This window comes from Tachypleus tridentatus, chromosome 13 (assembly GCF_004210375.1).
Source record: "Tachypleus tridentatus isolate NWPU-2018 chromosome 13, ASM421037v1, whole genome shotgun sequence".
NCBI lineage: Eukaryota > Metazoa > Arthropoda > Merostomata > Xiphosura > Limulidae > Tachypleus > Tachypleus tridentatus.
This window is the reverse complement of record NC_134837.1, coordinates 5,029,605-5,055,356: the sequence shown is the minus strand read 5'-3', so window position 1 is coordinate 5,055,356 and position 25,752 is coordinate 5,029,605. Positions and strand designations below refer to the sequence as shown.

Below are 25,752 nucleotides of genomic sequence, written 5' to 3'. Positions count from 1 at the left end.
ATTTGTGGTTAGTATCGTTAGTCTTAAGGATAACTATTAGTGGTTAGTAGCGTTAGTTTTAAGGATAACTATTAGTGGTTAGTATCGTTAGTTTTAAGGATAACTGTTAGTAGTAAGAATCGTTAGTTTTAAGGATAACTATTAGTGGTCAGTATCGTTAGTTTTAAGGATAACTATTAGTGGATAGTATCGTTAGTCTTAAGGATAAATATTAGTGATTAGTATCGTTAGTCTTAAGGATAGGTATTAGTGGATAGTATCATTAGTCTTAAGGATAACTATTAGTGGTTAGTATCGTTAGTTTTAAGAATAACTATTTGTGGTTAGTATCGTTAGTCATAACGATAACTATTAGTGGTTAGTATCGTTAGTCTTAAGGATAAATATTAGTGATTAGTATCGTTAGTTTTAAGGATAAGTATTAGTGGATAGTATCATTAGTCTTAAGGATAACTATTAGTGGTTAGTATCGTTAGTTTTAAGAATAACTATTTGTGGTTAGTATCGTTAGTCTTAAGGATAACTATTAGTGGTTAGTATCGTTAGTCTTAAGGATAACTATTAGTGGTTAGTATCGTTAGTCTTAAGGATAACTATTAGTGGATAGTATCGTTAGTCTTAAGGATAAATATTAGAGTTTAGTATCTTTCGCCTTAACGATAAGTATTAGTGGTTAGTAGCGTTAGTGTTAAGGATAACAATTAGTGGTTAGTATCGTTAGTTTTAAAAAAAAATATTAGTGTTTAGTATCTTTCGCCTTAAGGATAAGTATTAGTGGTTAGTAGCGTTAGTTTTAAGGATAACTATTAGTGGTTAGTATCGTTAGTTTTAAAAATAACTATTAGTGGTTGGTATCGTTAGTCTTAAAGATAACTATTAGTATTTAGTATCGTTAGTCTTAAGGATAACTATTAGTGGTTAGTATCGTTAGTCTTAAGGATAACTATTAGTGGTTAGTATCGTTAGTCTTAAGGATAATTATTAGTGGTTAGTAGCGTTAGTTTTAAGGATAACTATTAGTGGTTAGTATCGTTAGTTTTAAGGATAACTGTTAGTAGTTAGAATCGTTAGTTTTAAGGATAACTATTAGTGGTCAGTATCGTAAGTTTTAAGGATAACTATTAGTAGATAGTATCGTTAGTCTTAAGGATAACTATTAGTAGTTAGTATTGTTAGTCTTAAGGATAACTATTTGTGGATCGTATTGTTATTCTTAAGAATAACTATTAGTGGTTAGTAATTTAGTCTTAAGGATAACTATTAGTAGTTAGTATCGTTAGTCTTAAGGATAACTATTAGTAGACAGTATTGTTAGTTTTAAGGATAACTATTAGTGGTTAGTATCGTTAGTCTTAAAGATAACTATTAGTAGTTAGTATCGTTAGTCTTAAGGATAACTATTAGTAGACAGTATTGTTAGTTTTAAGAATAACTATTAGTGGTTAGTATCGTTAGTCTGAAGGATAACTATTAGTGGTTAGTATCGTTAGTCTTAAGGATAACTATTAGTAGTTAGTATCGTTAGTTTTAACAATAACTATTAGTGGTTAGTATCGTTAGTCTGAACAATAACTATTAGTGGTTAGTATCGTTAGTCTGAACAATAACTATTAGTGGTTAGTATCGTTAGTCTTAAGGATAACTATTAGTAGTTAGTATCGTTAGTCTTAAAGATAACTATTACTGGTTAGTATCGTTAGTCTTAAGGATAACTATTAGTGGTTAGTATCGTTAGTTTTAAGGATAACTATTTGTGGCTAGCATCGTTGGTCTTAAGAATAACTATTAGTGGTTAGTATTGTTAGTCTTAAGAATAACTATTTGTGGCTGGTATCATTAGTCTTAAGGATAACTATTTGTGGCTAGTATCGTTAGTCTTAAGGATAACTATTAGTTGTTAGTATCTTTAGTCTTAAAAATAACTATTAGTGGCTAATATCGTTAGTCTTATGGATAACTATTAGTGGTTAGTATTGTTAGTATTAAAAATAACTGTTATTGGTTAGTATCGTTAGTCTTAAGGATAACTATTAGTGGTTAGTATCGTTAGTCTTAAGGATAACTATTAGTGGATAGTATCGTTAGTCTTAAGGATAAATATTAGTGGTTAGTATCGTTAGTCTTAAGGATAAGTATTAGTGGATAGTATCATTAGTCTTAAGGATAACTATTAGTCTCTAGTATCGTTAGTTTTAAGGATAATTATTAGTGGTTAGTATCGTTAGTCTTAAAGATAACTATTAGTGGTTAGTATCGTTAGTCTTAAGGATAACTATTAGTGGTTAGTATCGTTAGTCTTAAGGATAACTATTAGTGGATAGTATCGTTAGTCTTAAGGATAACTATTAGTGGATAGTATCGTTAGTCTTAAGGATAACTATTAGTGGCTAGTATCGTTAGTTTTAAGGATAACTATTAGTGGTTAGTATCGTTAGTCTTAAAGATAACTATTAGTGGTTAGTATCGTTAGTCTTAAGGATAACTATTAGTGGTTAGTATCGTTAGTCTTAAGGATAACTATTAGTGGATAGTATCGTTAGTCTTAAGGATAAATATTAGTGTTTAGTATCGTTAGTCTTAAGGATAAGTATTAGTGGATAGTATCATTAGTCATAAGGATAACTATTAGTGGCTAGTATCGTTAGTTTTAAGGATAATGATTAGTGGTTAGTATCGTTAGTCTTAAAGATAACTATTAGTGGTTAGATCGTTAGTACTAGTGGTTAGTTTTGTTAGTCTTGAGGATAACTATTAGTGGTTAGTATAGTTAGTCTTAAGGATAAATATTAGTGGTTAGTATCGTTAGTTTTAAGGATAACTATTAGTGGATGGTATTGTTATTCTTAAGAATAATTATTAGTGGTTATTAATGTTAGTCTTAAGGATAACTATTAGTAGTTAGTATCGTTAGTCTTAAGGATAACTATTTGTGGATGGTATTGTTATTCTTAAGAATAATTATTAGTGGTTAATATTGTTAGTCTTAAAGATAACTACTAGTGGTTAGTTTTGTTAGTGTTGAGGATAACTATTAGTGTTTAGTATCGTTAGTCTTAAGGATAACTATTAGTGTCTAGTATCGTTAGTTTTAAGGATAATTATTAGTGGTTAGTATCGTTAGTCTTAAGGATAACTACTAGTGGTTAGTTTTGTTAGTCTTCAGGATAACTATTAGTGGTTAGTATCGTTAGTCTTAAGGATAACTATTTGTGGTTAGTACCGTTAGTTTTAAGGATAAGTATTAGTGGATGGTATTGTTATTCTTAAGAATAATTATTAGTGGTTATTAATGTTAGTCTTAAGGATAACTATTAGCAGTTAGTATCGTTAGTCTTAAGGATAACTATTTGTGGATGGTTTTATTATTCTTAAGAATAATTATTAGTGGTTAGTATTGTTAGTCTTAAGAATAATTATTAGTGGTTAGTATCGTTAGTCTTAAGGATAACTATTAGTGGCTAGTATCATTAGTTTTAAGGATAATTATTAGTGGTTAGTATCGTTAGTTTTAAAGATAACTACTAGTGGTTGGTTTTGTTAGTCTTCAGGATAACTATTAGTGGTTAGTATCGTTAGTCTTAAAAATAACTATTTGTGGTTAGTATCGTTAGTCTTAAGGATAACTATTAGTGGATAGTATCGTTAGTCTTAAGGATAATTATTAGTGTTTAGTAGCGTTAGTTTTAAGGATAACTATTAGTGGTTAGTATCGTTAGTCTTAAGGATAACTATTTGTGGCTAGTATCGTTAGTCTTAAGGATAACTATTAGTGGTTGGTATCGTTAGTCTTAAGGATAACTATTAGTGGCTAGTATCGTTAGTCTTAAGGATAACTATTAGTGGTTAGTATCGTTAGTCTTAAGGATAACTATTAGTGGTTAGTATCGTTAGTCTTAAGGATAACTATTAGTGGATAGTATCGTTAGTCTTAAGGATAACTATTAGTGGTTAGTATCGTTAGTCTTAAGGATAACTATTAGTGGTTAGTATCGTTAGTCTTAAGGATAACTATTAGTAGCTAGTATCGTTAGTTTTAAGGATAACTATTAGTGAATAGTATCGTTAGTCTTAAGGATAACTATTAGTGGTTAGTATCGTTAGTTTTAAGGATAACTATTAGTAGTTAGTATCGTTAGTCTTAAGGATAACTATTAGTGGTTAGTATCGTTAGTTTTAAGGATAACTATTAGTGGATAGTATCGTTAGTCTTAAGGATAACTATTAGTGGTTAGTAATCGTTAGTCTTAAGGATAACTATTAGTGGTTAGTATCGTTAGTCTTAAGGATAACTATTAGTGGATGGTTTTCGTTAGTCTTAAGGATAACTATTAGTGGTTAGTATCGTTAGTCTTAAGGATAACTATTAGTGGTTAGTATTGTTAGTCTTAAGGATAACTATTAGTGGTTAGTATCGTTAGTCTTAAGGATAACTATTAGTGGTTAGTATCGTTAGTCTTAAGGATAACTATTAGTGGTTAGTATCGTTAGTCTTAAGGATAACTATTAGTGGTTAGTATCGTTAGTTTTAAGGATAACTATTAGTGGTTAGTATCGTTAGTCTTAAGGATAACTATTAGTGGTTAGTATCGTTAGTCTTAAGGATAACTATTAGTGGTTAGTATCGTTAGTCTTAAGGATAACTATTAGTGGTTAGTATCGTTAGTCTTAAGGATAACTATTAGTGGTTAGTATCGTTAGTCTTAAGGATAACTATTAGTGGTTAGTATCGTTAGTCTTAAGGATAACTATTAGTGGTTAGTATCGTTAGTCTTAAGGATAACTATTAGTGGTTAGTATCGTTAGTCTTAAGGATAACTATTAGTGGTTAGTATCGTTAGTCTTAAGGATAACTATTAGTGGTTAGTATCGTTAGTCTTAAGGATAACTATTAGTGGTTAGTATCGTTAGTCTTAAGGATAACTATTTGTGGCTAGTATCGTTAGTCTTAAGGATAACTATTAGTGGTTAGTATCGTTAGTCTTAAGGATAACTATTAGTGGTTAGTATCGTTAGTCTTAAGGATAACTATTAGTGGTTAGTATCGTTAGTCTTAAGGATAACTATTAGTGGTTAGTATCGTTAGTCTTAAAAATAACTATTAGTGGTTAGTATCGTTAGTCTTAAGGATAACTATTAGTGGTTAGTATCGTTAGTCTTAAGGATAACTATTAGTGGATAGTATCGTTAGTCTTAAGGATAACTATTAGTGGTTAGTATCGTTAGTAACTGGTAAGGATAACTATTAGTGGTTAGTATCGTTAGTCTTAAGGATAACTATTAGTGGTTAGTATCGTTAGTCTTAAGGATAACTATTAGTGGTTAGTATCGTTAGTCTTAAGGATAACTATTAGTGGTTTAGTATCGTTAGTCTTAAGGATAACTATTAGTGGATAGTATCGTTAGTCTTAAGGATAACTATTAGTGGTTAGTATCGTTAGTTTTAAGGATAACTATTAGTGGTTAGTATCGTTAGTCTTAAGGATAACTATTAGTGGTTAGTATCGTTAGTCTTAAGGATAACTATTAGTGGTTAGTATCGTTAGTCTTAAGGATAACTATTAGTGGTTAGTATCGTTAGTCTTAAGGATAACTATTAGTGGTTAGTATCGTTAGTCTTAAGGATAACTATTAGTGGTTAGTATCGTTAGTTTTAAGGATAACTATTAGTGGTTGGTATCGTTAGTCTTAAGGATAACTATTAGTGGTTAGTATCGTTAGGATCTGGTTAGTAAGGATAACTATTAGTGGTTAGTATCGTTAGTCTTAAGGATAACTATTAGTGGTTAGTATCGTTAGTCTTAAGGATAACTATTAGTGGTTAGTATCGTTAGTCTTAAGGATAACTATTAGTGGTTAGTATCGTTAGTCTTAAGGATAACTATTAGTGGATAGTATCGTTAGTCTTAAGGATAACTATTAGTGGTTAGTATCGTTAGTCTTAAGGATAACTATTAGTGGTTAGTATCGTTAGTCTTAAGGATAACTATTAGTGGTTAGTATCGTTAGTCTTAAGGATAACCTATTAGTGGTTAGTATCGTTAGTCTTAAGGATAACTATTAGTGGATAGTATCGTTAGTCTTAAGGATAACTATTAGTGGTTTAGTATCGTTAGTCTTAAGGATAACTATTAGTGGTTAGTATCGTTAGTCTTAAGGATAACTATTAGTGGTTAGTATCGTTAGTCTTAAGGATAACTATTAGTGGATAGTATCGTTAGTCTTAAGGATAACTATTAGTGGTTAGTATCGTTAGTCTTAAGGATAACTATTAGTGGTTAGTATCGTTAGTCTTAAGGATAACTATTAGTGGTTAGTATCGTTAGTCTTAAGGATAACTATTAGTGGTTAGTATCGTTAGTTTTAAGGATAACTATTAGTGGTTAGTATCGTTAGTCTTAAGGATAACTATTAGTGGTTAGTATCGTTAGTCTTAAGGATAACTATTAGTGGTTAGTATCGTTAGTCTTAAGGATAACTATTAGTGGTTAGTATCGTTAGTATCGTTCTTAAGGGTAACTATTTGTGGATGGTATTGTTAGTCTTAAGGATAATTATTAGTGGTTAGTATCGTTAGTCTTAAGGATAACTATTAGTGGTTAGTATCGTTAGTCTTAAGGATAACTATTTGTGGTTAGTATCGTTAGTCTTAAGGATAACTATTAGTGGTTAGTATCGTTAGTCTTAAGGATAACTATTAGTGGTTAGTATCGTTAGTCTTAAGGATAACTATTAGTGGTTAGTATCGTTAGTTTTAAGGATAACTATTAGTGGTTAGTATCGTTAGTTTTAAGGATAACTATTAGTGGTTAGTATCGTTAGTCTTAAGGATAACTATTAGTGGTTAGTATCGTTAGTCTTAAGGATAACTATTAGTGGTTAGTATCGTTAGTCTTAAGGATAACTATTAGTGGATAGTATCGTTAGTCTTAAGGATAACTATTAGTGGTTAGTATCGTTAGTCTTAAGGATAACTATTAGTGGTTAGTATCGTTAGTCTTAAGGATAACTATTAGTGGTTAGTATCGTTAGTTTTAAGGATAACTATTAGTGGTTAGTATCGTTAGTCTTAAGGATAACTATTAGTGGTTAGTATCGTTAGTCTTAAGGATAACTATTAGTGGTTAGTATCGTTAGTCTTAAGGATAACTATTAGTGGTTAGTATCGTTAGTCTTAAGGATAACTATTAGTGGTTAGTATCGTTAGTCTTAAGGATAACTATTAGTGGATAGTATCGTTAGTCTTAAGGATAACTATTAGTGGTTAGTATCGTTAGTTTTAAGGATAACTATTAGTGGTTAGTATCGTTAGTCTTAAGGATAACTATTAGTAGTTAGTATCGTTAGTTTAAGGATAACTATTAGTGGTTAGTATCGTTAGTCTTAAGGATAACTATTAGTGGTTAGTATCGTTAGTCTTAAGGATAACTATTAGTGGTTAGTATCGTTAGTCTTAAGGATAACTATTAGTGGTTAGTATCGTTAGTCTTAAGGATAACTATTAGTGGTTAGTATCGTTAGTCTTAAGGATAACTATTAGTGGTTAGTATCGTTAGTCTTAAGGATAACTATTAGTGGTTAGTATCGTTAGTCTTAAGGATAACTATTAGTGGTTAGTATCGTTAGTCTTAAGGATAACTATTAGTGGTTAGTATCGTTAGTCTTAAGGATAACTATTAGTGGTTAGTATCGTTAGTCTTAAGGATAACTATTAGTGGTTAGTATCGTTAGTCTTAAGGATAACTATTAGTGGTTAGTATCGTTAGTCTTAAGGATAACTATTAGTGGTTAGTATCGTTAGTCTTAAGGATAACTATTAGTGGTTAGTATCGTTAGTTTTAAGGATAACTATTAGTGGTTAGTATCGTTAGTTTTAAGGATAACTATTAGTGGTTAGTATCGTTAGTCTTAAGGATAACTATTAGTGGTTAGTATCGTTAGTCTTAAGGATAACTATTAGTGGCTAGTATCGTTAGTCTTAAGGATAACTATTAGTGGTTAGTATCGTTAGTCTTAAGGATAACTATTAGTGGTTAGTATCGTTAGTCTTAAGGATAACTATTAGTGGTTAGTATCGTTAGTCTTAAGGATAACTATTAGTGGTTAGTATCGTTAGTCTTAAGGATAACTATTAGTGGTTAGTATCGTTAGTCTTAAGGATAACTATTAGTAGTTAGTATCGTTAGTCTTAAGGATAACTATTAGTGGTTAGTATCGTTAGTCTTAAGGATAAATATTTGTGGTTAGTATCGTTAGTCTTAAGGATAACTATTAGTGGTTAGTATCGTTAGTCTTAAGGATAACTATTAGTGGTTAGTATCGTTAGTCTTAAGGATAACTATTAGTGGTTAGTATCGTTAGTCTTAAGGATAACTATTAGTGGTTAGTATCGTTAGTCTTAAGGATAACTATTAGTGGTTAGTATCGTTAGTCTTAAGGATAAGTATTAGTGGTTAGTATCGTTAGTCTTAAGGATAACTATTAGTGGTTAGTATCGTTAGTCTTAAGGATAACTATTAGTGGTTAGTATCGTTAGTCTTAAGGATAACTATTAGTGGTTAGTATCGTTAGTCTTAAGGATAACTATTAGTGGTTAGTATCGTTAGTCTTAAGGATAACTATTAGTGGTTAGTATCGTTAGTCTTAAGGATAACTTAAGGATAATTAGTGGTTAGTATCGTTAGTCTTAAGGATAACTATTAGTGGTTAGTATCGTTAGTCTTAAGGATAACTATTAGTGGTTAGTATCGTTAGTTTTAAGGATAACTATTAGTGGTTAGTATCGTTAGTTTTAAGGATAACTATTAGTGGTTAGTATCGTTAGTCTTAAGGATAACTATTAGTGGTTAGTATCGTTAGTCTTAAGGATAACTATTAGTGGATAGTATCGTTAGTTTTAAGGATAACTATTAGTGGTTAGTATCGTTAGTCTTAAGGATAACTATTATTAGTGGTTAGTATCGTTAGTCTTAAGGATAACTATTAGTGGTTAGTATCGTTAGTCTTAAGGATAACTATTAGTGGTTAGTATCGTTAGTCTTAAGGATAACTATTAGTGGTTAGTATCGTTAGTCTTAAGGATAACTATTAGTGGTTAGTATCGTTAGTCTTAAGGATAACTATTAGTGGTTAGTATCGTTAGTCTTAAGGATAACTATTAGTGGTTGGGTAGTTATCGTTAGTCTTAAGGATAACTATTAGTGGTTAGTATCGTTAGTCTTAAGGATAACTATTAGTGGTTAGTATCGTTAGTCTTAAGGATAACTATTAGTGGTTAGTATCGTTAGTCTTAAGGATAACTATTAGTGGTTAGTATCGTTAGTCTTAAGGATAACTATTAGTGGTTAGTATCGTTAGTCTTAAGGATAACTATTAGTGGTTAGTATCGTTAGTCTTAAGGATAACTATTAGTGGTTAGTATCGTTAGTTTTAAGGATAACTATTAGTGGTTAGTATCGTTAGTCTTAAGGATAACTATTAGTGGTTAGTATCGTTAGTCTTAAGGATAACTATTAGTGGTTAGTATCGTTAGTCTTAAGGATAACTTATTAGTGGTTAGTATCGTTAGTCTTAAGGATAACTATTAGTGGTTAGTATCGTTAGTCTTAAGGATAACTATTAGTGGTTAGTATCGTTAGTCTTAAGGATAACTATTAGTGGTTAGTATCGTTAGTCTTAAGGATAACTATTAGTGGTTAGTATCGTTAGTCTTAAGGATAACTATTAGTGGTTAGTATCGTTAGTCTTAAGGATAACTATTAGTGGTTAGTATCGTTAGTTTTAAGGATAACTATTAGTGGTTAGTATCGTTAGTTTTAAGGATAACTATTAGTGGTTAGTATCGTTAGTTTTAAGGATAACTATTAGTGGTTAGTATCGTTAGTTTTAAGGATAACTATTAGTGGTTAGTATCGTTAGTTTTAAGGATAACTATTAGTGGTTAGTATCGTTAGTCTTAAGGATAACTATTAGTGGTTAGTATCGTTAGTCTTAAGGATAACTATTAGTGGTTAGTATCGTTAGTCTTAAGGATAACTATTAGTGGTTAGTATCGTTAGTCTTAAGGATAACTATTAGTGGTTAGTATCGTTAGTCTTAAGGATAACTATTTAGTGTTAGTAATTAAGGATAACTATTAGTATCGTTAGTAGTATCGTTAAGGATAACTATTAGTGGTTAGTATCGTTAGTCTTAAGGATAACTATTAGTGGTTAGTATCGTTAGTCTTAAGGATAACTATTAGTGGTTAGTATCGTTAGTCTTAAGGATAACTATTAGTGGTTAGTATCGTTAGTCTTAAGGATAACTATTAGTGGTTAGTATCGTTAGTCTTAAGGATAACTATTAGTGGTTAGTATCGTTAGTCTTAAGGATAACTATTAGTGGTTAGTATCGTTAGTTTTAAGGATAACTATTAGTGGTTAGTATCGTTAGTCTTAAGGATAACTATTAGTGGTTAGTATCGTTAGTTTTAAGGATAACTATTAGTGGTTAGTATCGTTAGTCTTAAGGATAACTATTAGTGGTTAGTATCGTTAGTCTTAAGGATAACTATTAGTGGTTAGTATCGTTAGTCTTAAGGATAACTATTAGTGGTTAGTATCGTTAGTCTTAAGGATAACTATTAGTGGTTAGTATCGTTAGTCTTAAGGATAACTATTAGTGGTTAGTATCGTTAGTCTTAAGGATAACTATTAGTGGTTAGTATCGTTAGTCTTAAGGATAACTATTAGTGGTTAGTATCGTTAGTCTTAAGGATAACTATTAGTGGTTAGTATCGTTAGTCTTAAGGATAACTATTAGTGGTTAGTATCGTTAGTCTTAAGGATAACTATTAGTGGTTAGTATCGTTAGTCTTAAGGATAACTATTAGTGGTTAGTATCGTTAGTCTTAAGGATAACTATTAGTGGTTAGTATCGTTAGTCTTAAGGATAACTATTAGTGGTTAGTATCGTTAGTCTTAAGGATAACTATTAGTGGTTAGTATCGTTAGTTTTAAGGATAACTATTAGTGGTTAGTATCGTTAGTTTTAAGGATAACTATTAGTGGTTAGTATCGTTAGTCTTAAGGATAACTATTAGTGGTTAGTATCGTTAGTCTTAAGGATAACTATTAGTGGTTAGTATCGTTAGTCTTAAGGATAACTATTAGTGGTTAGTATCGTTAGTTTTAAGGATAACTATTAGTGGTTAGTATCGTTAGTCTTAAGGATAACTATTAGTGGTTAGTATCGTTAGTCTTAAGGATAACTATTAGTGGTTAGTATCGTTAGTCTTAAGGATAACTATTAGTGGTTAGTATCGTTAGTCTTAAGGATAACTATTAGTGGTTAGTATCGTTAGTCTTAAGGATAACTATTAGTGGTTAGTATCGTTAGTCTTAAGGATAACTATTAGTGGTTAGTATCGTTAGTCTTAAGGATAACTATTAGTGGTTAGTATCGTTAGTCTTAAGGATAACTATTAGTGGTTAGTATCGTTAGTCTTAAGGATAACTATTAGTGGTTAGTATCGTTAGTCTTAAGGATAACTATTAGTGGTTAGTATCGTTAGTCTTAAGGATAACTATTAGTGGTTAGTATCGTTAGTCTTAAGGATAACTATTAGTGGTTAGTATCGTTAGTTTTAAGGATAACTATTAGTGGTTAGTATCGTTAGTCTTAAGGATAACTATTAGTGGTTAGTATCGTTAGTCTTAAGGATAACTATTAGTGGTTAGTATCGTTAGTCTTAAGGATAACTATTAGTGGTTAGTATCGTTAGTCTTAAGGATAACTATTAGTGGTTAGTATCGTTAGTCTTAAGGATAACTATTAGTGGTTAGTATCGTTAGTCTTAAGGATAACTATTAGTGGTTAGTATCGTTAGTCTTAAGGATAACTATTAGTGGATAGTATCGTTAGTCTTAAGGATAACTATTAGTGGTTAGTATCGTTAGTTTTAAGGATAACTATTAGTGGTTAGTATCGTTAGTCTTAAGGATAACTATTAGTGGTTAGTATCGTTAGTCTTAAGGATAACTATTAGTGGTTAGTATCGTTAGTCTTAAGGATAACTATTAGTGGTTAGTATCGTTAGTCTTAAGGATAACTATTAGTGGTTAGTATCGTTAGTCTTAAGGATAACTATTAGTGGTTAGTATCGTTAGTCTTAAGGATAACTATTAGTGGTTAGTATCGTTAGTCTTAAGGATAACTATTAGTGGTTAGTATCGTTAGTCTTAAGGATAACTATTAGTGGTTAGTATCGTTAGTCTTAAGGATAACTATTAGTGGTTAGTATCGTTAGTCTTAAGGATAACTATTAGTGGTTAGTATCGTTAGTTTTAAGGATAACTATTAGTGGTTAGTATCGTTAGTCTTAAGGATAACTATTAGTGGTTAGTATCGTTAGTCTTAAGGATAACTATTAGTGGTTAGTATCGTTAGTCTTAAGGATAACTATTAGTGGTTAGTATCGTTAGTCTTAAGGATAACTATTAGTGGTTAGTATCGTTAGTCTTAAGGATAACTATTAGTGGTTAGTATCGTTAGTCTTAAGGATAACTATTAGTGGTTAGTATCGTTAGTCTTAAGGATAACTATTAGTGGTTAGTATCGTTAGTCTTTAAGGATAACTATTAGTGGTTAGTATCGTTAGTCTTAAGGATAACTATTAGTGGTTAGTATCGTTAGTCTTAAGGATAACTATTAGTGGTTAGTATCGTTAGTCTTAAGGATAACTATTAGTGGTTAGTATCGTTAGTCTTAAGGATAACTATTAGTGGTTAGTATCGTTAGTCTTAAGGATAACTATTAGTGGTTAGTATCGTTAGTCTTAAGGATAACTATTAGTGGTTAGTATCGTTAGTCTTAAGGATAACTATTAGTGGTTAGTATCGTTAGTCTTAAGGATAACTATTAGTGGTTAGTATCGTTAGTCTTAAGGATAACTATTAGTGGTTAGTATCGTTAGTCTTAAGGATAACTATTAGTGGTTAGTATCGTTAGTCTTAAGGATAACTATTAGTGGTTAAGTAGTATCGTTAGTCTTAAGGATAACTATTAGTGGTTAGTATCGTTAGTCTTAAGGATAACTATTAGTGGTTAGTATCGTTAGTCTTAAGGATAACTATTAGTGGTTAGTATCGTTAGTCTTAAGGATAACTATTAGTGGTTAGTATCGTTAGTCTTTAAGGATAACTATTAGTGGTTAGTATCGTTAGTCTTAAGGATAACTATTAGTGGTTAGTATCGTTAGTCTTAAGGATAACTATTAGTGGTTAGTATCGTTAGTCTTAAGGATAACTATTAGTGGATAGTATCGTTAGTCTTAAGGATAACTATTAGTGGTAACTAGTATCGTTAGTCTTAAGGATAACTATTAGTGGTTAGTATCGTTAGTCTTAAGGATAACTATTAGTGGTTAGTATCGTTAGTCTTAAGGATAACTATTAGTGGTCTTTAGTATCGTTAGTCTTAAGGATAACTATTAGTGGTTAGTATCGTTAGTCTTAAGGATAACTATTAGTGGTTAGTATCGTTAGTCTTAAGGATAACTATTAGTGGTTAGTATCGTTAGTCTTAAGGATAACTATTAGTGGTTAGTATCGTTAGTCTTAAGGATAACTATTAGTGGTTAGTATCGTTAGTCTTAAGGATAACTATTAGTGGTTAGTATCGTTAGTCTTAAGGATAACTATTAGTGGTTAGTATCGTTAGTCTTAAGGATAACTATTAGTGGTTAGTATCGTTAGTCTTAAGGATAACTATTAGTGGTTAGTATCGTTAGTCTTAAGGATAACTATTAGTGGTTAGTATCGTTAGTCTTAAGGATAACTATTAGTGGTTAGTATCGTTAGTCTTAAGGATAACTATTAGTGGTTAGTATCGTTAGTCTTAAGGATAACTATTAGTGGTTAGTATCGTTAGTCTTAAGGATAACTATTAGTGGTTAGTATCGTTAGTCTTAAGGATAACTATTAGTGGTTAGTATCGTTAGTTTTAAGGATAACTATTAGTGGTTAGTATCGTTAGTCTTAAGGATAACTATTAGTGGTTAGTATCGTTAGTCTTAAGGATAACTATTAGTGGTTAGTATCGTTAGTCTTAAGGATAACTATTAGTGGTTAGTATCGTTAGTCTTAAGGATAACTATTAGTGGTTAGTATCGTTAGTTTTAAGGATAACTATTAGTGGTTAGTATCGTTAGTCTTAAGGATAACTATTAGTGGTTAGTATCGTTAGTCTTAAGGATAACTATTAGTGGTTAGTATCGTTAGTCTTAAGGATAACTATTAGTGGTTAGTATCGTTAGTCTTAAGGATAACTATTAGTGGTTAGTATCGTTAGTTTTAAGGATAACTATTAGTTAGTATGGTTACTATTAGTCGTTAGTAATCGTTTTAAGGATAACTATTAGTGGTTAGTATCGTTAGTTTTAAGGATAACTATTAGTGGTTAGTATCGTTAGTCTTAAGGATAACTATTAGTGGTTAGTATCGTTAGTCTTAAGGATAACTATTAGTGGTTAGTATCGTTAGTCTTAAGGATAACTATTAGTGGTTAGTATCGTTAGTCTTAAGGATAACTATTAGTGGTTAGTATCGTTAGTCTTAAGGATAACTATTAGTGGTTAGTATCGTTAGTCTTAAGGATAACTATTAGTGGTTAGTATCGTTAGTCTTAAGGATAACTATTAGTGGTTAGTATCGTTAGTCTTAAGGATAACTATTACTATTTAGTATCGTTAGTCTTAAGGATAACTATTAGTGGTTAGTATCGTTAGTTTAAGGATAAGTATTAGTGTTTAGTATCGTTAGTCTTAAGGATAATTATTAGTGGTTAGTATCGTTAGTCTTAAGGATAACTATTAGTGGTTAGTATCGTTAGTCTTAAGGATAACTATTAGTGGTTAGTATCGTTAGTCTTAAGGATAACTATTAGTGGTTAGTATCGTTAGTCTTAAGGATAACTATTAGTGGTTAGTATCGTTAGTCTTAAGGATAACTATTAGTGGTTAGTATCGTTAGTCTTAAGGATAACTATTAGTGGTTAGTATCGTTAGTCTTAAGGATAACTATTAGTGGTTAGTATCGTTAGTCTTAAGGATAACTATTAGTGGTTAGTATCGTTAGTCTTAAGGATAACTATTAGTGGTTAGTATCGTTAGTCTTAAGGATAACTATTAGTGGTTAGTATCGTTAGTCTTAAGGATAACTATTAGTGGTTAGTATCGTTAGTCTTAAGGATAACTATTAGTGGTTAGTATCGTTAGTCTTAAGGATAACTATTAGTAGTTATCGTTAGTCTTAAGGATAACTATTAGTGGTTAGTATCGTTAGTTTTAAGGATAACTATTAGTGGTTAGTATCGTTAGTCTTAAGGATAACTATTAGTGGTTAGTATCGTTAGTCTTAAGGATAACTATTAGTGGTTAGTATCGTTAGTCTTAAGGATAACTATTAGTGGTTAGTATCGTTAGTCTTAAGGATAACTATTAGTGGTTAGTATCGTTAGTCTTAAGGATAACTATTAGTGGTTAGTATCGTTAGTCTTAAGGATAACTATTAATGGTTAGTATCGTTAGTCTTAAGGATAACTATTAGTGGTTAGTATCGTTAGTCTTAAGGATAACTATTAGTGGTTAGTATCGTTAGTCTTAAGGATAACTATTAGTGGTTAGTATCGTTAGTTTTAAGGATAATTATTAGTGGTTAGTATCGTTAGTTTTAAGGATAACTATTAGTGGTTAGTATCGTTAGTTTTAAGGATAACTATTAGTGGTTAGTATCGTTAGTCTTAAGGATAACTATTAGTGGTTAGTATCGTTAGTCTTAAGGATAACTATTAGTGGTTAGTATCGTTAGTCTTAAGAATAACTATTAGTGGTTAGTATCGTTAGTCTTAAGGATAACTATTAGTGGTTAGTATCGTTAGTCTTAAGGATAACTATTAGTGGTTAGTATCGTTAGTCTTAAGGATAACTATTAGTGGTTAGTATCGTTAGTCTTAAGGATAACTATTAGTGGCTAGTATCGTTAGTTTAAGGATAATTATTAGTGGTTAGTAGCGTTAGTTTTAAGGATAACTATTAGTGGTTAGTATCGTTAGTCTTAAGGATAACTATTAGTGGTTAGTATCGTTAGTCTTAAGGATATTACTAGTATCGTTAGTAAGGATAACTTAGTATCGTTAGTCTTAAGGATAACTATTAGTGGTTAGTATCGTTAGTCTTAAGGATAACTATTAGTGGTTAGTATCGTTAGTCTTAAGGATAACTATTAGTGGTTAGTATCGTTAGTTTTAAGGATAACTATTAGTGGTTAGTATCGTTAGTCTTAAGGATAACTATTAGTGGTTAGTATCGTTAGTCTTAAGGATAACTATTAGTGGTTAGTATCGTTAGTCTTAAGGATAACTATTAGTGGTTAGTATCGTTAGTCTTAAGGATAACTATTAGTGGTTAGTATCGTTAGTCTTAAGGATAAATATTAAGGTATTAGTAGTATCGTTAGTCTTAAGGATAACTATTAGTGGTTAGTATCGTTAGTCTTAAGGATAACTATTAGTGGTTAGTATCGTTAGTCTTAAGGATAACTATTAGTGGTTAGTATCGTTAGTCTTAAGGATAACTATTAGTGGTTAGTATCGTTAGTTTTAAGGATAACTATTAGTGGTTAGTATCGTTAGTCTTAAGGATAACTATTAGTGGTTAGTATCGTTAGTCTTAAGGATAACTATTAGTGGTTAGTATCGTTAGTCTTAAGGATAACTATTAGTGGTTAGTATCGTTAGTCTTAAGGATAACTATTAGTGGTTAGTATCGTTAGTCTTAAGGATAACTATTAGTGGTTAGTATCGTTAGTTTTAAGGATAACTATTTGTGGTTAGTATCGTTAGTCTTAAGGATAACTATTAGTGGTTAGTATCGTTAGTCTTAAGGATAACTATTAGTGGTTAGTATCGTTAGTTTAAAGGATAACTATTAGTGGTTAGTATCGTTAGTCTTAAGGATAACTATTAGTGATTAGTATCGTTAGTCTTAAGGATAACTATTAGTGGTTAGTATCGTTAGTCTTAAGGATAACTATTAGTGGTTAGTATCGTTAGTCTTAAGGATAACTATTAGTGGTTAGTATCGTTAGTCTTAAGGATAACTATTAGTGGTTAGTATCGTTAGTTTTAAGGATAACTATTAGTGGTTAGTATCGTTAGTCTTAAGGATAACTATTAGTGGTTAGTATCGTTAGTCTTAAGGATAACTATTAGTGGTTAGTATCGTTAGTCTTAAGGATAACTATTAGTGGTTAGTATCGTTAGTCTTAAGGATAACTATTAGTGGTTAGTATCGTTAGTCTTAAGGATAACTATTAGTTAGTATCGTTAGTCTTAAGGATAACTATTAGTGGTTAGTATCGTTAGTCTTAAGGATAACTATTAGTGGCTAGTATCGTTAGTTTTAAGGATAACTATTAGTGGTTAGTATCGTTAGTTTTAAGGATAAGTGGTTAGTATCGTTAGTCTTAAGGATAACTATTAGTGGTTAGTATCGTTAGTTTTAAGGATAACTATTAGTGGTTAGTATCGTTAGTTAAGGATAACTATTAAGGATAAGGATAACTATTAGTGGTTAGTATCGTTAGTCTTAAGGATAACTATTAGTGGTTAGTATCGTTAGTCTTAAGGATAACTATTAGTGGTTAGTATCGTTAGTCTTAAGGATAACTATTAGTGGTTAGTATCGTTAGTCTTAAGGATAACTATTAGTGGTTAGTATCGTTAGTCTTAAGGATAACTATTAGTGGTTAGTATCGTTAGTCTTAAGGATAACTATTAGTGGTTAGTATCGTTAGTCTTAAGGATAACTATTTAGTGGTTAGTATCGTTAGTCTTAAGGATAACTATTAGTGTTTAGTATCGTTAGTCTTAAGGATAACTATTAGTGGTTAGTATCGTTAGTTTTAAGGATAACTATTAGTGGTTAGTATCGTTAGTCTTAAGGATAACTATTAGTGGTTAGTATCGTTAGTCTTAAGGATAACTATTAGTGGTTAGTATCGTTAGTCTTAAGGATAACTATTAGTGGTTAGTATCGTTAGTCTTAAGGATAACTATTAGTGGTTAGTATCGTTAGTCTTAAGGATAACTATTAGTGGTTAGTATCGTTAGTTTTAGGGATAACTATTAGTGGTTAGTATCGTTAGTCTTAAGGATAACTATTAGTGGTTAGTATCGTTAGTCTTAAGGATAACTATTAGTGGTTAGTATCGTTAGTTTTAAGGATAACTATTAGTGGTTAGTATCGTTAGTCTTAAGGATAACTATTAGTGGTTAGTATCGTTAGTCTTAAGGATAACTATTAGTAGTTAGTATCGTTAGTCTTAAGGATAACTATTAGTGGTTAGTATCGTTAGTCTTAAGGATAACTATTAGTGGTTAGTATCGTTAGTCTTAAGGATAACTATTAGTGGTTAGTATCGTTAGTCTTAAGGATAACTATTTGTGGCTAGTATCGTTAGTCTTAAGGATAACTATTAGTGGTTAGTATCGTTAGTCTTAAGGATAACTATTAGTGGTTAGTATCGTTAGTCTTAAGGATAACTATTAGTGGTTAGTATCGTTAGTCTTAAGGATAACTATTAGTGGTTAGTATCGTTAGTCTTAAGGATAACTATTAGTGGATAGTATCGTTAGTCTTAAGGATAACTATTAGTGGTTAGTATCGTTAGTTTTAAGGATAACTATTAGTGGTTAGTATCGTTAGTCTTAAGGATAACTATTAGTGGTTAGTATCGTTAGTCTTAAGGATAACTATTAGTGGTTAGTATCGTTAGTCTTAAGGATAACTATTAGTGGTTAGTATCGTTAGTCTTAAGGATAACTATTAGTGGTTAGTATCGTTAGTCTTAAGGATAACTATTAGTGGATAGTATCGTTAGTCTTAAGGATAACTATTAGTGGTTAGTATCGTTAGTTTTAAGGATAACTATTAGTGGTTAGTATCGTTAGTCTTAAGGATAACTATTAGTAGTTAGTATCGTTAGTTTTAAGGATAACTATTAGTGGTTAGTATCGTTAGTTTTAAGGATAACTATTAGTGGTTAGTATCGTTAGTCTTAAGGATAACTATTAGTGGTTAGTATCGTTAGTCTTAAGGATAACTATTAGTAGTTAGTATCGTTAGTCTTAAGGATAACTATTAGTGGATAGTATCGTTAGTCTTAAGGATAACTATTAGTGGTTAGTATCGTTAGTTGTAAGAATAACTAATTGTGATTAGTATCGTTAGTCTTAAGGATAACTATTAGTGTTTAGTATCGTTAGTCTTAAGGATAACTATTAGTGGTTAGTATCGTTAGTCTTAAAAATAACTATTAGTGGTTAGTATCGTTAGTCTTAAGGATAACTATTAGTGGTTAGTATCGTTAGTCTTAAGGATAACTATTAGTGGTTAGTATCGTTAGTCTTAAGGATAACTATTAGTGGTTAGTATCGTTAGTCTTAAGGATAACTATTAGTGGTTAGTATCGTTAGTCTTAAGGATAACTATTAGTGGTTAGTATCGTTAGTCTTAAGGATAACTATTAGTGGATAGTATTGTTAGTTTTAAGGATAACTATTAGTGGTTAGTATCGTTAGTCTTAAGGATAACTATTAGTGGTTAGTATCGTTAGTCTTAAGGATAACTATTAGTAGTTAGTATCGTTAGTCTTAAGGATAACTATTACTGGTTAGTATCGTTAGTCTTAAGGATAAATATTTGTGGCTAGTATCGTTAGTCTTAAGGATAACTATTAGTGGTTAGTATCGTTAGTCTTAAGGATAACTATTAGTGGTTAGTATCGTTAGTTTTAAGGATAACTATTAGTGGTTAGTATCGTTAGTCTTAAGGATAACTATTAGTGGATAGTATTGTTAGTTTTAAGGATAACTATTAGTGGTTAGTATCGTTAGTTTTAAGGATAACTATTAGTGGTTAGTATCGTTAGTCTTAAGGATAACTATTAGTGGTTAGTATCGTTAGTCTTAAGGATAACTATTAGTGGTTAGTATCGTTAGTCTTAAGGATAACTATTAGTGGTTAGTATCGTTAGTCTTAAGGATAACTATTAGTGGTTAGTATCGTTAGTCTTAAGGATAACTATTTGTGGCTAGTATCGTTAGTCTTAAGGATAACTATTAGTAGTTAGTATCGTTAGTTTTAAGGATAACTATTAGTGGTTAGTATCGTTAGTTTTAAGGATAACTATTAGTAGTTAGTATCGTTAGTCTTAAGGATAACTATTAGTGGTTAGTATCGTTAGTCTTAAGGATAACTATTAGTGGTTAGTATCGTTAGTCTTAAGGATAACTATTAGTGGTTAGTATCGTTAGTCTTAAGGATAACTATTAGTGGTTAGTATCGTTAGTCTTAAGGATAACTATTAGTGGTTAGTATCGTTAGTCTTAAGGATAACTATTAGTGGTTAGTATCGTTAGTCTTAAGGATAACTATTAGTGGTTAGTATCGTTAGTCTTAAGGATAACTATTAGTGGTTAGTATCGTTAGTCTTAAGGATAACTATTAGTGGTTAGTATCGTTAGTCTTAAGGATAACTATTAGTGGTTAGTATCGTTAGTCTTAAGGATAACTATTAGTGATTAGTATCGTTAGTCTTAAGGATAACTATTAGTGGTTAGTATCGTTAGTCTTAAGGATAACTATTAGTGGTTAGTATCGTTAGTCTTAAGGATAACTATTAGTGGATAGTATCGTTAGTCTTAAGGATAACTATTAGTGGTTAGTATCGTTAGTCTTAAGGATAACTATTAGTGGTTAGTATCGTTAGTTTAAGGATAACTATTAGTGGTTAGTATCGTTAGTTTAAGGATAACTATTAGTGGTTAGTTAGTTTTAAGGATAACTATTAGTGGTTAGTATCGTTAGTCTTAAGGATAACTATTTGTGGATGGTATCGTTAGTCTTAAGGATAACTATTAGTGGTTAGTATCGTTAGTCTTAAGGATAACTATTAGTAGTTAGTATCGTTAGTCTTAAAAATAACTATTAGTGGTTAGTATCGTTAGTCTTAAGGATAACTATTAGTGGTTAGTATCGTTAGTCTTAAGGATAACTATTAGTAGGTTAGTATCGTTAGTTTAAGGATAACTATTAGTGGAACAAGTGGTTAGTCTTTAGGATAACTATTAGTGGTTAGTATCGTTAGTCTTAAGGATAACTATTAGTGGTTAGTATCGTTAGTCTTAAGGATAACTATTAGTGGTTAGTATCGTTAGTCTTAAGGATAACTATTAGTGGTTAGTATCGTTAGTCTTAAGGATAACTATTAGTGGTTAGTATCGTTAGTCTTAAGGATAACTATTAGTGGTTAGTATCGTTAGTCTTAAGGATAACTATTAGTGGTTAGTATCGTTAGTCTTAAGGATAACTATTAGTGGTTAGTATCGTTAGTCTTAAGGATAACTATTAGTGGTTAGTATCGTTAGTCTTAAGGATAACTATTAGTGGTTAGTATCGTTAGTTTTAAGGATAACTATTAGTGGATAGTATCGTTAGTTTTAAGGATAACTATTAGTGGTTAGTATCGTTAGTCTTAAGGATAACTATTAGTGGTTAGTATCGTTAGTCTTAAGGATAACTATTAGTGGTTAGTATCGTTAGTCTTAAGGATAACTATTAGTGGTTAGTATCGTTAGTCTTAAGGATAACTATTAGTGGTTAGTATCGTTAGTCTTAAGGATAACTATTAGTGGTTAGTATCGTTAGTCTTAAGGATAACTATTAGTGGTTAGTATCGTTAGTCTTAAGGATAACTATTAGTGGTTAGTATCGTTAGTCTTAAGGATAACTATTAGTGGTTAGTATCGTTAGTCTTAAGGATAACTATTAGTGGTTAGTATCGTTAGTCTTAAGGATAACTATTAGTGGTTAGTATCGTTAGTTTTAAGGATAACTATTAGTGGTTAGTATCGTTAGTCTTAAGGATAACTATTAGTGGTTAGTATCGTTAGTCTTAAGGATAACTATTAGTGGTTAGTATCGTTAGTCTTAAGGATAACTATTAGTGGTTAGTATCGTTAGTCTTAAGGATAACTATTAGTGGATAGTATCGTTAGTCTTAAGGATAACTATTAGTGGTTAGTATCGTTAGTCTTAAGGATAACTATTAGTGGTTAGTATCGTTAGTCTTAAGGATAACTATTAGTGGTTAGTATCGTTAGTCTTAAGGATAACTATTAGTGGTTAGTATCGTTAGTCTTAAGGATAACTATTAGTGGTTAGTATCGTTAGTCTTAAGGATAACTATTAGTGGTTAGTATCGTTAGTCTTAAGGATAACTATTAGTGGTTAGTATCGTTAGTCTTAAGGATAACTATTAGTGGTTAGTATCGTTAGTCTTAAGGATAACTATTAGTGGTTAGTATCGTTAGTCTTAAGGATAACTATTAGTAGTTAGTATCGTTAGTTTTAAGGATAACTATTAGTGGTTAGTATCGTTAGTTTTAAGGATAACTATTAGTAGTTAGTATCGTTAGTCTTAAGGATAACTATTAGTGGTTAGTATCGTTAGTCTTAAGGATAACTATTAGTGGTTAGTATCGTTAGTCTTAAGGATAACTATTAGTGGTTAGTATCGTTAGTCTTAAGGATAACTATTAGTGGTTAGTATCGTTAGTCTTAAGGATAACTATTAGTGGTTAGTATCGTTAGTCTTAAGGATAACTATTAGTGGTTAGTATCGTTAGTCTTAAGGATAACTATTAGTGGTTAGTATCGTTAGTCTTAAGGATAACTATTAGTGGTTGGTATCGTTAGTCTTAAGGATAACTATTAGTGGTTAGTATCGTTAGTCTTAAGGATAACTATTAGTGGTTAGTATCGTTAGTCTTAAGGATAACTATTAGTGGTTAGTATCGTTAGTCTTGGGGATAACTATTAGTGGTTAGTATCGTTAGTCTTAAGGATAACTATTAGTGGTTAGTATCGTTAGTCTTAAGGATAACTATTAGTGGTTAGTATCGTTAGTTTTAAGGATAACTATTAGTGGTTAGTATCGTTAGTCTTAAGGATAACTATTAGTGGTTAGTATCGTTAGTCTTAAGGATAACTATTAGTGGTTAGTATCGTTAGTCTTAAGGATAACTATTAGTGGTTAGTATCGTTAGTCTTAAGGATAACTATTAGTGGTTAGTATCGTTAGTCTTAAGGATAACTATTAGTGGTTAGTATCGTTAGTCTTAAGGATAACTATTAGTGGTTAGTATCGTTAGTCTTAAGGATAACTATTAGTGGTTAGTATCGTTAGTCTTAAGGATAACTATTAGTGGTTAGTATCGTTAGTCTTAAGGATAACTATTAGTGGTTAGTATCGTTAGTCTTAAGGATAACTATTAGTGGTTAGTATCGTTAGTCTTAAGGATAACTATTAGTGGTTAGTATCGTTAGTCTTAAGGATAACTATTAGTGGTTAGTATCGTTAGTCTTAAGGATAACTATTAGTGGTTAGTATCGTTACTTTTAAGGATAACTATTAGTGGTTAGTATCGTTAGTCTTAAGGATAACTATTAGTGGTTAGTATCGTTAGTCTTAAGGATAACTATTAGTGGTTAGTATCGTTAGTCTTAAGGATAACTATTAGTGGTTGGTATCGTTAGTCTTAAGGATAACTATTAGTGGTTAGTATCGTTAGTCTTAAGGATAACTATTAGTGGTTAGTATCGTTAGTCTTAAGGATAACTATTAGTGGTTAGTATCGTTAGTCTTAAGGATAACTATTAGTGGTTAGTATCGTTAGTCTTAAGGATAACTATTAGTGGTTAGTATCGTTAGTCTTAAGGATAAATATTTGTGGTTAGTATCGTTAGTTTTAAGGATAACTATTTGTGGCTAGTATCGTTGGTCTTAAGGATAACTATTAGTAGTTAGTATCGTTAGTCTTAAGGATAACTATTAGTGGTTAGTATCGTTAGTCTTAAGGATAACTATTAGTGGTTAGTATCGTTAGTCTTAAGGATAACTATTAGTGGTTAGTATCGTTAGTCTTAAGGATAACTATTAGTGGTTAGTATCGTTAGTCTTAAGGATAACTATTAGTGGTTAGTATCGTTAGTCTTAAGGATAACTATTAGTGGTTAGTATCGTTAGTCTTAAGGATAACTATTAGTGGTTAGTATCGTTAGTTTTAAGGATAACTATTAGTGGTTAGTATCGTTAGTCTTAAGGATAACTATTAGTGGTTAGTATCGTTAGTCTTAAGGATAACTATTAGTGGTTAGTATCGTTAGTCTTAAGGATAACTATTAGTGGTTAGTATCGTTAGTCTTAAGGATAACTATTAGTGGTTAGTATCGTTAGTCTTAAGGATAACTATTAGTGGTTAGTATCGTTAGTCTTAAGGATAACTATTAGTGGTTAGTATCGTTAGTCTTAAGGATAACTATTAGTGGTTAGTATCGTTAGTTTTAAGGATAACTATTAGTGGATAGTATCGTTAGTCTTAAGGATAACTATTAGTGGTTAGTATCGTTAGTTTTAAGGATAACTATTAGTGGTTAGTATCGTTAGTCTTAAGGATAACTATTAGTGGTTAGTATCGTTAGTCTTAAGGATAACTATTAGTGGTTAGTATCGTTAGTCTTAAGGATAACTATTAGTGGTTAGTATCGTTAGTCTTAAGGATAACTATTAGTGGTTAGTATCGTTAGTCTTAAGGATAACTATTAGTAGTTAGTATCGTTAGTTTTAAGGATAACTATTAGTGGTTAGTATCGTTAGTCTTAAGGATAACTATTAGTGGTTAGTATCGTTAGTCTTAAGGATAACTATTAGTGGTTAGTATCGTTAGTCTTAAGGATAACTATTAGTGGTTAGTATCGTTAGTCTTAAGGATAACTATTAGTGGTAGTATCGTTAGTCTTAAGGATAACTATTAGTGGTTAGTATCGTTAGTCTTAAGGATAACTATTAGTGGTTAGTATCGTTAGTCTTAAGGATAACTATTAGTGGTTAGTATCGTTAGTCTTAAGGATAACTATTAGTGGTTAGTATCGTTAGTCTTAAGGATAACTATTAGTGGTTAGTATCGTTAGTCTTAAGGATAACTATTAGTGGTTAGTATCGTTAGTCTTAAGGATAACTATTAGTGGTTAGTATCGTTAGTCTTAAGGATAACTATTAGTGGTTAGTATCGTTAGTCTTAAGGATAACTATTAGTGGTTAGTATCGTTAGTCTTAAGGATAACTATTAGTGGTTAGTATCGTTAGTCTTAAGGATAACTATTAGTGGTTAGTATCGTTAGTCTTAAGGATAACTATTAGTGGTTAGTATCGTTAGTCTTAAGGATAACTATTAGTGGTTAGTATCGTTAGTTTTAAGGATAACTATTAGTGGTTAGTATCGTTAGTTTTAAGGATAACTATTAGTGGTTAGTATCGTTAGTCTTAAGGATAACTATTAGTGGTTAGTATCGTTAGTCTTAAGGATAACTATTAGTGGATAGTATCGTTAGTTTTAAGGATAACTATTAGTAGTTAGTATCGTTAGTTTTAAGGATAACTATTAGTGGTCTAGTATCGTAAGTTTTAAGGATAACTATTAGTGGATAGTATCGTTAGTCTTAAGGATAACTATTAGTAGTTAGTATTGTTAGTCTTAAGGATAACTATTTGTGGATGGTATTGTTAGTTTTAAAGATAACTATTAGTGGTTGGTATCGTTAGTCTTAAAGATAACTATTAGTGGTTAGTATCGTTAGTCTTAAGGATAACTATT

The 25,752-nt window shown here is 30.6% G+C and overlaps 1 protein-coding gene across 1 annotated transcript in view; it reads left to right on the top strand.

The window, feature by feature from the left end:
• LOC143239412 (uncharacterized) overlaps positions 1–25,752 on the top strand; it is a 349,619-nt gene that overhangs the window by 1,162 nt on the left and 322,705 nt on the right. The gene's annotated exons all lie outside the window — the stretch shown is intronic.